Raw genomic sequence first — 12667 nt, 5'->3', positions numbered from 1 at the left:
GCGTTTATGGACACAATTATGTAGAATAAAGTGTACTAGTAAGACATGTGTATATCCTTTAAGAGGCTTACTGATATAAACACTGCATTTTTCATGCCTGTACAGATTCGATCGTAAGTTACTAAGAGCGCATAAGCTAGGGTTATTGTCATGGCTGCGTTGTTACACCTCAAACGAGAGACATGATGAGAGATAATAATTTTAAAACTGATTAACTCCTGTATCTAATCTGAGATTAGACTCCTGAAATGGACTTCGTGAAAAGAGCTTACGTTCCTTAAGGTGATATAAAAGTGGGAATATACATAAAAAAAGTCAAAATAATTATGAAACTTTTATCCACACTAGGTGCACCGAATTATCTGAAACCTTAACACGTGATTATGGAGGCCCTATGGAATAACGCGCTGCTTATGAAATTTATTTGTTTGAAAAAAATGTTGTACTTATCTCAGACAAGAACCAAAGAAAGATGTTTTTTTTTATGAATATGAAATTTCACGAGCAGCGCGCTTTTCCTTAGAGCCTCCATAATCACGTGTTAATGTTTCGGATAATTTGCTGTACCCAGTTTGGAGAAAAGTTTTATCAATATTTTGACTTTACGGTATGTACATATCACACTTTCATATCACCTTAATGGAGGTAAAGTATTTACAGTGAAGGTTGAATGGGTGTATTCATTTTGCTTTCAACGAAAGTTTGCGTGGTCTAAAAAGTATGATTTAGCGTTACCACGTAATGCCAAGTCGTACATTAAGAGACTAATCGATTTTAGAAACATCAATTTGTGAGAAAAATTGAATGTAATCATTCTTTGGGTTAATGGGACTTTCTTCATGTTGATAATGTAAATTTTATCGTAAGCTAGGATTACTGCCATACCTGCGCTGTTACATCTTAAAGGGAAACAGATTATAATTTAAACACAGATAAACATTTGCGTTTATTTTGCAAATAATGGATATGCAAATTGGTAGGAAGTAAATTTATAAAAGAAAGAGTCATGAGTCTTAAGACCCTTATTATGTTTTTGAATATAACAATTTTCGTTATAACCTTCTGTTGAAAAATGTATAATGAACGAGAAGAAATAATTATCTTTTTTTAATCACAAACCACAAAGATAATCCCATTACGTACCCAATAATGTTATATATGCATGTACTATTTACGTCAAACGTAAGTAAATTTGCTGTACATTAAATGTATATAACATTATTGCAGACAATATTGGGTCGGCTATAGCTACTGATTTGTAAACAGACAGCACAAGAATCGAGTAATACTTAATTGTTAATTAACTGGCGATACCGATGAAAGACTTAAACGTGACCAAAATGTAATTATTGCTTGTTACACCCAAACGTAGTTAAAAATAATTCTCGGGGATTTCATAATTCTAAAGGAATAATGCTGCGAGTACTTTCAACCGTTTAAAGCCCTGACAATGTTGAAAATTAATTTATGGAATACACGCGACATACATAACAAATGAAGATACGGTACGAATGACAAGAAATTTACCAGATCATGCAAGAAGATAATTCGTTTAATTCACTTACGACCTTGTTACATCTATTAAGATATATTGACGTAAGTGAAAATCTTGTTTCTTTAGGAAAGCAAACATTAATTCCATTCTAATGGAATAAAATGAGAACGAGGCGCCAGGGACTTCTTTATTTCTAATTATCTTCTTAATTCGGTGGTAATGGTTTAATGAAACACGTAGGAGAAAAACTCATGCAAGATCCAAATATGCAATTAGCCCGGGAAGGAAACCAATTTGCATGCTTCAGGACTTTAAAAAGCAATATTCCTGACGGAGTATCGCAGATATTAAAATGTACAAACTAAGATTAACATATAATTTACATTCGATTTGCTTCTTGATAAGTCATTTACAATTAATTAGGGGAACTGAGGATATTCGGCCTGAGTTTAAATAAATAATATGTATACTATATTCCTTTCACGCGTTACGCATCAATTTTTCAATATGACCTTAATTCATTTTTTATTTTCGTTTATCCCTTGGTTGTAAAAGAAAAAAAAACGAATACTTTTTTAATTCTCACGCCAGGAGAGCAGTTTAGCCAATGTGTTGTAATATATTTTAATGCGAACGCGTTTAATTAATTTACTTAATAAATAATTGGAGTCGATTGCGCAGATAGAGTCGCGGAAAAATAATAATAAAGGGAAAACTCGGTGGCAGAATTTAGACCAGTAATCCGGTGATGGAAGCGATTGAAATACAGCAAGCAGAAAGAAAAGCAAAGACAGCGAAAGTTATGAAAGCGGGGAAAGAAAAATAGAGGAAATAATAAAGCAGACGATGAGAAAAGAGCACAGGAAATTAACCTTTTGTCTACCACGCAACTTGATTGCCCTCCAAGGAGAGGTGCCATCTTGACACTCCAAGTGTTAATTGATACTAATTCAAGATTACTTTTTCAGTGATCGTTAATTGATCATTTGCTTACTTGGCAATTTTCCTTCACATTCCGGACATTCCCAGAATAAATATAATTTAAAGAGAATTTACTTCTCCTTTAATATTGTAATTCAGACCGCCACGCGATTTGTTACACCTTCAACGTAAAGAGGAGCTTAATCCAAATGTTACGTCCTGAAAAAATTGAAAACTCCGCGCCATCGGCAGTCAGGGTGTCCAAAAACAAAATATCACCTCCATGCAATTCGTAATCTCAAAATCACATTATAAAAAAATTATAGAAAGCCTTGGAAAATATAAAAGAAAAGAAACGAAAAGAACTGGGTCGTACATCAGCAGTTCTTTTGGATTATTCGATAAGCCAATATGCAATGCAAAACATGTCGTTTGTTATCCAAGTTCTTATCTCATTCTGCAGAATTCACTGGAAGTACGCAGACAATAATATTTTATTTATCTTGAAGACATGTTTGAAGACGTATGTTCTTCCTTGGACAACGATGCAACATCTTCCCATTGCCTATCCTACTTGGCATGATTTTGGGTGATTATTTCCTTCATACGTGCGAAGATTCAGAGTCTAAATAAATTCCAGATCATTTCTACATCACTCCCTTCCCTAATATCGGGAAAAAAGACGAAACGGATTTAGAACAGAGTTGTTTATTGCTTTATCCAAAGATAGGCGTCAGAGGGTTAAAAAAGGATGTGCCATTTCCAACGTCAGGCAACGGTCCTGGATGGATTCCTAGTTGAACGGGAGCTTGTAAAGTGTCAAAAGTGAAGCTAGATTAAGGGGGATCTCCAGCGAAGTATAAGCGGTTTATTTGCGCCGTGGCTCACCCTCCATTCAGAAAAACCACCTCACTCTGCCATGGCACACTGAATGCGTCACGAATCCTGACGGAGTGACGGACGCATACTCGGCTTATTCGATCGCATTCATTTGCTCGTCCAACTGTCAGGAATTACGTATCACATTATTTCCCCTTGAGGATCCACTTTCGCGTTTCGCCTCTGCGTTTCATCTTGGCGCAATTTTCCATCGAGCGCAACTAGCGTCTCAATTTTCTATGGGATATTTTCTCTTTTCTTTTTGTGAATAATTACTAAATTCTTTAAAAAATGTATGCAAACTATTTTGGACGGGAAAAGTGGATTTAGGTTTAGGAAAAGAAGAAGATGTTACGAACCCCGACGAAATAACAGACGCATGTTCGGGTTATTTGATCGTGCTCATTGTTCTGCAACAGATACTAATTGCGTTTCACATTATTTCCACTTAAGAAAATCCCCTTAGTTTCATTTCGGCGTAACTTTTCTACTCGAGCGAAGAAAACGTTCCACTATCGCCAGGAAAAATTGTCTGTTATCAATAATTATCACAACTACCTTTAAGAAATGCAGGCAGCCCTTCTGGACGAAAAAAGTGTATTTTGACGAGTTTTAGATGGCCAGGATGAGAATAGACAAAAGATGACGAACATAGGCGGTGACTGAGGATGCCCATTTGTCAAAATGGAGGAAAGTTTACTTGACAGTTTGAACATCTATTTTAATCGTCTTTGTTAGTGAATACGAGGTAGACTTTATGAGAGATGGTGATGAGTGTTTTTAATCGGCAGTGGCTAGTAATGTTATGTCTGAATTGCAATTGAAAGTTCACTTTACAAGTGATGTATGAGGTTAGTGCAGTGATGCTGTTTCTAAATGGTTGCCTTATAGAATGACTCCTCTTAGAAGTATTGTTTATCACGAGAGTCTGCCAAAGTCATCGCCTATGTTAAGAAATGTCGGTATAAATGTTGTAAGAAACGCTTAATAGAATATGCGAGTTTTCGGCATCACTATGCTCTTGTATTAGAATGCTGATTCGCGATCAGCTGATCGAACCAATTATAGAAATATTGACAGAAAAGTGTACCCAATTGCGCACCATTGTCATTGTAGATATAATCATTGTCATTAGCGAGGAGAACCTGGACGAATTGACTGTATGAGTGAATATGAACATTATAAACGCCGAGATTAATATGCGTCGTGATTGTGTGGTCATGCATAGAATGTAAACGAAATATGTACGCGAATTAGGAAATTAAGGGTCGAGGATAAGTTATCGTAATTGTACAGTAACCCGCAATTTCCCTGCACGTCACATATTTATTAACACACTCGGTACCAATTGAACCAAATAATCTAAATGATGAACATTTTCATTGTAACGCGCAGACACTATTCTGTACATTACAAGGAATCTAAATGATGAACAATTTCGTTGTAAAACGCAGACATTATTCTGTATATTATGAAAAGCAATACCGAAAATTTAAGAAAATATGTTGTTTTGTTCACCAGAAGATTGTCACATTTACTGCTATATTAATTTTAATATCTGAACGTGTTGGAAGGCAAGTTTAATTATGTGGGGTGAAGGTTAGTGCAAGAACGGTTAATGATAATAATTATAGAGTACTTACTGCATCACTTTTGTAATAAATAATAGTAATTATTATTTTCAAGAGTACCGTCAACGACTGTCACGTGACCTAATAATTTAAATAACGCCGAAGAGAGAACGTAGACTTAAATTAATATTTCTCCCACGGTTTTGAACTATAATGGGAAATATTTTACTCATGTGTTGACATTATTCGCGGCTCAATATTTACCGCCAACTATGAAACAAAAACAAAACTAAAATGAAAGGAAATTTCCAAAGATGGTTGCGCGTATATTCTGACACAACGTTTATATAAATATTTTAATGTCGATTATACTTTTACCGACATCAACTTTCGCGAAGACGTTTCTCTAGCGAAAGGGAGAATATGAAATATAGATTTATGAATTCAAGCATTTGATCATTCAGGACACCAAAGAGCAACAGACACTAAGAGCATTATCAAGGGATAAAAAAAGTTCGGCAAGCTCCCCATTGAAAATTAATTGTAGAGTCGATATTATCACTTTATCAAACTGAAGGTATTATCGATACAAAATCCACGAAAACAGGAAAAACTGAATCAGCAATTCTATCAAAGTTCTTTTTAAGAAATCTCTGCACAGAACAACCTTAACGCGTTTGGCCTTTTTCGTTGGACGGGGACATAAGCGAGGACCGATCCGTACAAGAGATAAAAGCACGATATGTCGGCATAACATATCGCCACCTTACGTAGAAAAATAACGGCGCATGAAAGGGAGTTACGATAGAGACGTAAAGACTGTCCCATATTTCATGAGAGCGAAGAGCGACTGTCTAGAGAGGGTTTCTTGTCGGCAAGTATCAAAAGCCGGCGGGCAAGATTTGGTGCCTGTAAGGAGATTGAAAGGAATACAAAATGGGATGCATTTTGTGCGTCAAACGCGAGGCTCTCATCCTTTGAGAGTCCCGAGATTCGCAAATATCTGTCAATCCATATCTCATGGTGAACTGAACACCGGGGCAGTCATGAAGCACTGGGAACAAAGGGAATATCGCGGCCTACTAGGGTGGCACGGACCTCATGGGACATGCTCATGGGAGATTCCTCCTGAACATATATGTGTGGACCGAGAAAGGGGGAGAGACAAAAGACGAGAGGGAGGAACAGGAAGACGAATCGTTCCTTTTTAACAAACGTGACAAATCTGACAAATGTTTCACTTTTGAGGATTAAGTGCTGATGGTCACCAGCTTGGTGTTGGACGGACATTGTTTCTGAATACCGCGAAAAGAGAAAACGATCGTGAATTTTATTGATAATTCCTCATTGTACCTCCATTGGAATTTTTATAATTTTGCTAGGGTTTTGTTCGTCACGAGGGTGGCCGCAGTGTATGATTTGTACTCTACGGCTACGAATGTAATTGATGTTCAAAAGTAGAGGACCGTGGAAGTAGATTGAATTTCGGTGCCATCTTTTCATCTTCCGTTGTGTGCAACGGATTGTTAATATTGCTGGTTAATATTTTTAACAAACGTGACAAATCTGACAAATGTTTCACTCTTGAGGATTAAGTGCTGATGGTCACCAGCTTGGTGTTGGCCGGACATTTTTTTCCTGAGAACCGCACAAAGAGAAAAGGATCGTGCATTTTATTAATAATTCCTTATTGTACCTCCACTGAAATTTTTCAAATTTTGCTAGTGTTTTGTTCTGAGCATTCTCGACGCCATCTTTTCGTCTTCTGTTGGGTGCAACGGATTGTTAATATTGGTGAATGATTTATTGACTCTACTTAATACAACTAATACATTTCTAAGAATAATAATGTAAAGAGAAGTCGAAGAGTTGTATGTATAGAAAAAATCATGCCTGGTTGCATTTGTAAAGGTGTTATGAAGGAATCTTAATCAGATCGATAAATCGAGATGAATATAATATAATCAGTGGTATGATACAACCCGTAAACATATCTGTTAATTGCGTAAAATATGTTTTCTGGAGTATATAGAAGCCTTTTTCAACACGTGGAAATTATTCCAAACTTAGGCCACCTCGATACGGTGTTTAAAACTGTGTTTATTTATTTTTTATAAGTACCCGCTTTTCATATATATCAGAAGAAATGTTGCGTTAAAAGATTATACTCTGGAACATGCGAAGTAAACAGTGATCTATAAAGTTCGTGATATCCCCTCGATTAATTACATTAACAAAACTTCAATAAACGAAGAATGCACAAAATGAAATCCTTTGCATGAGAAATGTCAAGAAACAAGGTCCCTTTGTTAAATCGACAATGACGCGTTGCAGTTGTACAGGGCGTTGAAAAAGGATTCAACATTTACCTGCAGACTCTTAAATGATTTTCCGATGTTCCATGATTTAGAAAAAAAAATGATTTCTGAATTTTCCTTCGTTTTTCCTTCCTTCTTGTGAATACAGTTCATGTCCCTGCAATTCAAGCATACATATTTCAACGCCTTGCATACAAATACCAAGAGCATATTGCGGATTGTGACAAAACGTACGAACCGCGCAAGATGATTTAGAGTAATGACTTACGATAGCAGAACTTCGATTATCCGAGTCCAAATTTCTGCAAATCAAGGATATCAAAATTTTCCAAGGTACATATATTACAATATCCCTCATTACAGCTGGTATTTAAGAGTCTTTTCGAGCCATCTTTTGTTTAAATTAATAACTCTTCGAGCTATTTATATCATATCGAGAATGATGATCTACAAATACATATCTCATTACATTTCAAGCGAAGTCAAAATATATAATAAAACGTTCAAGGCACATTTCTCTACATTGGAAGACAAACTTGTGCTTATTCGAAATTAGGTACATAATACGGACTCTCAATGATGACTTTACATACAAAACAATTAATCATTTGCACAATATACGTATCTACTTGTCTAAGTCATCGTTCCATCAGTAGGGAATGCTTTCAATTCTCTCATTCCATCCGATAAAGAGACACTGAGGATCCGTAAAAAAAAGAGTAATAGTTAAAAACATTTGATAGCAATGACCAGAAACATAATTTTGGAATTAAACATACGACGACGTGATAAAGAATTTTGTTGACCATTAAAACTGAGATCGATCCAGCGGTCCTGCTTACGGGATGGTTCGGATAATCGAAACTCTACTGTACATATGAATGCATAAAGTACGTGCTATTATATTTGTACAAGTACCATCGATTAAGCGTGTAAATAAAAAAGAATGTATCCCAATAAAGTACCATCTTTCGAGAAAATACGAGTTGGAAAATTCCCGAGCCCTTTCTGTTCATTTACGTCTTTGGATCGCAGAAGCGTCGCAAAATGGCGGCGGAGGAAACGCTGATCATCTTGATATTTCGCAGTGATATTATATTTGTACAAATACCATTGATTAAGCGTGTAATTAAAAAAGAATGTATCCCAATAAAGTACCATCTTTCAAGGAAGCACAAGTTGGAAAATTCCCGAGTCCTTTCCGTTCATTTACGTCTTTGGATCGCAGAAGCGTCGCAAAATGGCGGCGGAGGAAACGCTGATCATCTTGATATTTCGCAGTCCTAATATATTTGTACAAATACCATTGATTAAGCGTGCGAATAAAAAAGAATGTATCCCATTAAAGTACCATCTTTCAAGAAAGCACAAGTTGGAAAATTCCCGAGTCTCTTCCTGTCCATTTATGTCTTCGGATCATAGAAGCATCACAAAATGGCGGCGGAGGAAACGCAGATCACTTTGATATTTCGCAGTGCTATTATATTTGTACAAATACCATTGATTAAGCGTGCGAATAAAAAAGAATATCTCCCATTCAAGTACCATCTTTCAAGGAAGCACAAGCTGGAAAATTCCCGAGTCCCTTCCCGTTCATTTATGTCTTCGGATCGTAGGAGCATCGCAAAATGGCGGCGGAGGAAATGCAGATCATCTTGATATTAGGTTGTCCCATAAGTTTCTTCCCTTTTTTTCATGGAACATGAATACACGATGCGGAAGGAACTTATGGGACAACCTAATATTTCGCAGTGCTATTATATTTGTATAAATACCATCGATTAAGCGTCTAAATAAAAATGAATGTCTCCCAATAAAGTACCATCTTTCGAGAAAATACGAGTTGGAAAATTCCCGAGTCCCTTCCTGTCCATTTACGTCTTCGGATCGCAGAAGCGTCGCAAAATGGCGGCGGAGGAAACGCAGATCACCTTGATATTTCGCAGGGAAGGAAACTCGGACAAGGGAGTTATCGTCCGCGATAAATCACGACAATCTGTATCGCCTGCACGCGAAACTTTTATCCCTTCCTCGTGACATTAAGTCTTGCGTTCAAATAACTCTTCCGACGTCTCTCTTCGCCGCCGAAAGTGTGGCGATGGTTGTCGTTCCTTTGTGCGACTTCCTTTCCGGGTTCCGTAAGAAGAAAAACATTAATGCGTTCCGTTTGAGGGTAGCTGCATTCGCACTCTTCTAAAGATTCAGAATTTCTGAGACAGCCCTAGTAGCATAGAATAATTTCTAAATATTTCTTTGTAATCTTTGCTAAGTGTCTCAAGCGACTGATTTTTTAAGATGTTTTGCACATTTCATTCGAAGATCTTTTTTTCGGGAAAATCCAAAGACACGTCGTATTTCCTTCGTGTTCATGCACGATATATATTTTTTTCCGATTTTTATACTTGAATTTGACCATTTTTTGCACAACCATATTTAGGGATGGCTCACCCCTTAATTTTTTCTCTTAATCGAGGAAATTATATTTTTCATTTCTCGTTATGAGAAAACTTTTCCACTTGGATTGGTTAAAAAATATTATGTTCTTGTGATTCTTGACATGCCTTACTTTGGATGGTGGTTTCACCCCCTTAAAGTGTTTAATGGCAGTTAAAAAAAAATACCTGTCGCTTTGTTTTTAGTCTACTATAACATATTGTAAAAGAAGTGAAATCGGAGAGATCGAGCTGGGATACCTTCCTTGTTAGCCATCTTTCTGGATATCTAGCGTTAAACAAATTTCTGTCGACGCTGGCTTAATATTCGTCATTTCTGGGGCATTACGAAGCGCTCCCTGTAAAACGGTGGGAAATGAAATCGAGCAAAGTGGCGAGGGAAATTGCACAAGATTCTCTTCCCGACTTAACTCTGGTGCACTTTCAGAAGTCATTTGGCACTACATCCTGCCAAGCGCACATTTATCGAGGCACGTTGATGATACTTTCAAGAAATGGATTATACCGTGTCCACCGACATTTTACTGTCACCCGTGGATGATTACTTGGACGCCCGTAACGATAAAGTTGGTAGGATAATTTTATACCAAGCCAGATACAAGAACCGCGGGATTCATCCGATCTCATTTATCGCGCGGTACTTTCCCACGGAAAATGGGGTATTATTCCTTTAGAAGTTTCCACCTCGCCGCTTTTTCTCGGTCTCTTTGCTTCTTCCTCTCCTTCGGAAGGCGCAATTTCTCCCCCGGAGATCGGCTCGATCATTTCGAGAAGCAAATTCGACATTTTACGTCCCATAATCCGGCCTGGCGTTAAATCCTCGTCTTTAACTGTCCGAATTTTCCAGAAGGAAATAACATAATATTAAGGTCATATATACATACCAAAAAGTGCAAAATATTTATAAAACTTTTCTCCAAACTGGGTGCACCAAATTATCTAAAACTGTGACATGTGATTATGGAGCCATGAAGAAGAACGCGCTGCCCGTGAAATTTCATTTTTCGAACAAAAAATATCTTTCTTTGGTTCTTGTTCGAGGTAAGTATAACATTTGTTTAATAAAAAGAAATTTCATGAGCAGCGCGTTATTCCTTGGAGCCTCCATAATCACGTGTTAAAGTTTCAGATAATTCGGTGCACCCAGTTTGGAGAAAAGTTTTATAAATATATTGTTTTCTTCTTATGTATATATATATCATGTTAAGATGATATGAAAGAGTCAACCTAAATATATCTGAGAGGACAAATCGTTCGTGAAGTCCTAAAGTAGATCCTGAAACTCATGAAATTTCATTTTCAATTTGGAATCGAGAGTATAGATGAATTTTAATTTATCGACCTGGAAAATTAATAAATTAAATTTCTCAGCACCTTTTACGTCACCGTAATCTTAAAGCGATTGTTTTCTCTTGGGAAACCGAGTAGAAAAAAAGAAATATGCAAATATGGGAACTGTAATTTTTTAAAACATCGGGAATTAAACCTTCATGTTTTTTTAATTTGTCTACAAATTATAAAGTAAAGGCTCGAGCACCGTGTTTATGGAATATCGATTTTTGACGAGGAAAATTGCCGTAGAAATATATTGGTGTAAATGGACCCGTAGTATTATTTTTGAGTGGCCGATTATATATTGATAAACGCTGAAAAGTTGTTTTTTGCATATTAAACTGTAGGAGATGCATCGGAAACCAACGTGTGTAATATTTATGTAACAAATGTTTTAAATGGTCGACAACTTTAGATCAAAAATGTCAGTCAAGTCGTATAAAAACTCGAATTGCAATTTCTTTCCCATTTCGAAGATTAGAATTTATTTTGAAGCAACCTAGTTTAAAATTATTTTTTTAATACAAACATTAAGCGATATTAAATTAGGTTCAGAAATCACGAAGTGTCATTAGCGAGATCGCGTTAATATCTGCATTAGTAATCGAAACAATGATCGCCTAATATGTATGCAAATCGATAATAATTACTATGTATACGTTAGTCATTGATTTAATAGCATAACGGTGGATTACAGAGCATCATCATTATTACAGCGAGGATATCAAAACGCACTCATGAATATGGATAAGCTGATTACTGGCTGAGAGTGTAACTCTTTAGTGTCTGCATTAAGCCGAAACATTGTTGAAGCTGACAATTGGAAACAATTATGCGAGGAATATTTCCTCCGCAATGTGACATTTCCCATATTCGTTTCCCAGCAATTTAACATGTAACCCTCATAATCTTTTTTCATATAATTTTAATTGCAGTTTAATTCAAAGAAACGCTTTTCATAGTTTCTCACATGTGCATTTTCCTTGTATTCAATTACAAATACAAAGCACAACAAGTTTTGAATGACACCATTTTTTATTCATAGGCAATAGAAAGCCCACTTTTGAGACTGAATTAAGGCGGTATGAAAGTGATATATGGAATTCATTAAGGTACGATTAAGGTAAGATTTATTAAGATAATATATATACACATTTATCAAACTTTTCTTTAAACAGGATGCGCGTGATTATGGAGACTCTAAAAAAGAACACGATGCTCATGAAATTTCATTTTCGAAACAAAAACCTTTAATTTATCTCAAACTGGTACCAAAGACATATTTTTCTTTGAAAAATGGAATTTCATGAGCATCGCGTTCTTCTTTAAGGTCTTCATTATCACGTGCTGAAGTTCATAAATATTTGGTGTACTTCTTTGGGAAAAAGTTTCAAAAACACGTGCTCATGAAATTTCATTTTCGAAACAAAAACCTTTTATTTATCCCAGACTGGTATCAGACACATATTTTTCTTTGAAAAATGGAATTTCATGAGCATCGCGTTCTTCCTTAAGGTCTTCATTATCACGTGCTGAAGTTCATAATTATTCAGTGTACCTGTTTGGAGAAAAGTTTCATAAATATTTTGACGTTTTATATATATATGGAATGATCCTTTCATATCACCCTAAAGGCCTCTTTTTCTGCGATTAATACAAATTCGGAAGAGCATAATGGAGAGTTAAATAACGAGGTAG

This window comes from Orussus abietinus, unplaced genomic scaffold (genome assembly GCF_000612105.2).
Source record: "Orussus abietinus isolate OABI.00-Male unplaced genomic scaffold, Oabi_2.0 scaffold45, whole genome shotgun sequence".
Lineage (NCBI taxonomy): Eukaryota > Metazoa > Arthropoda > Insecta > Hymenoptera > Orussidae > Orussus > Orussus abietinus.
The sequence above is the reverse complement of the archived record's forward strand: the minus strand, read 5'-3'. Positions refer to the sequence as shown.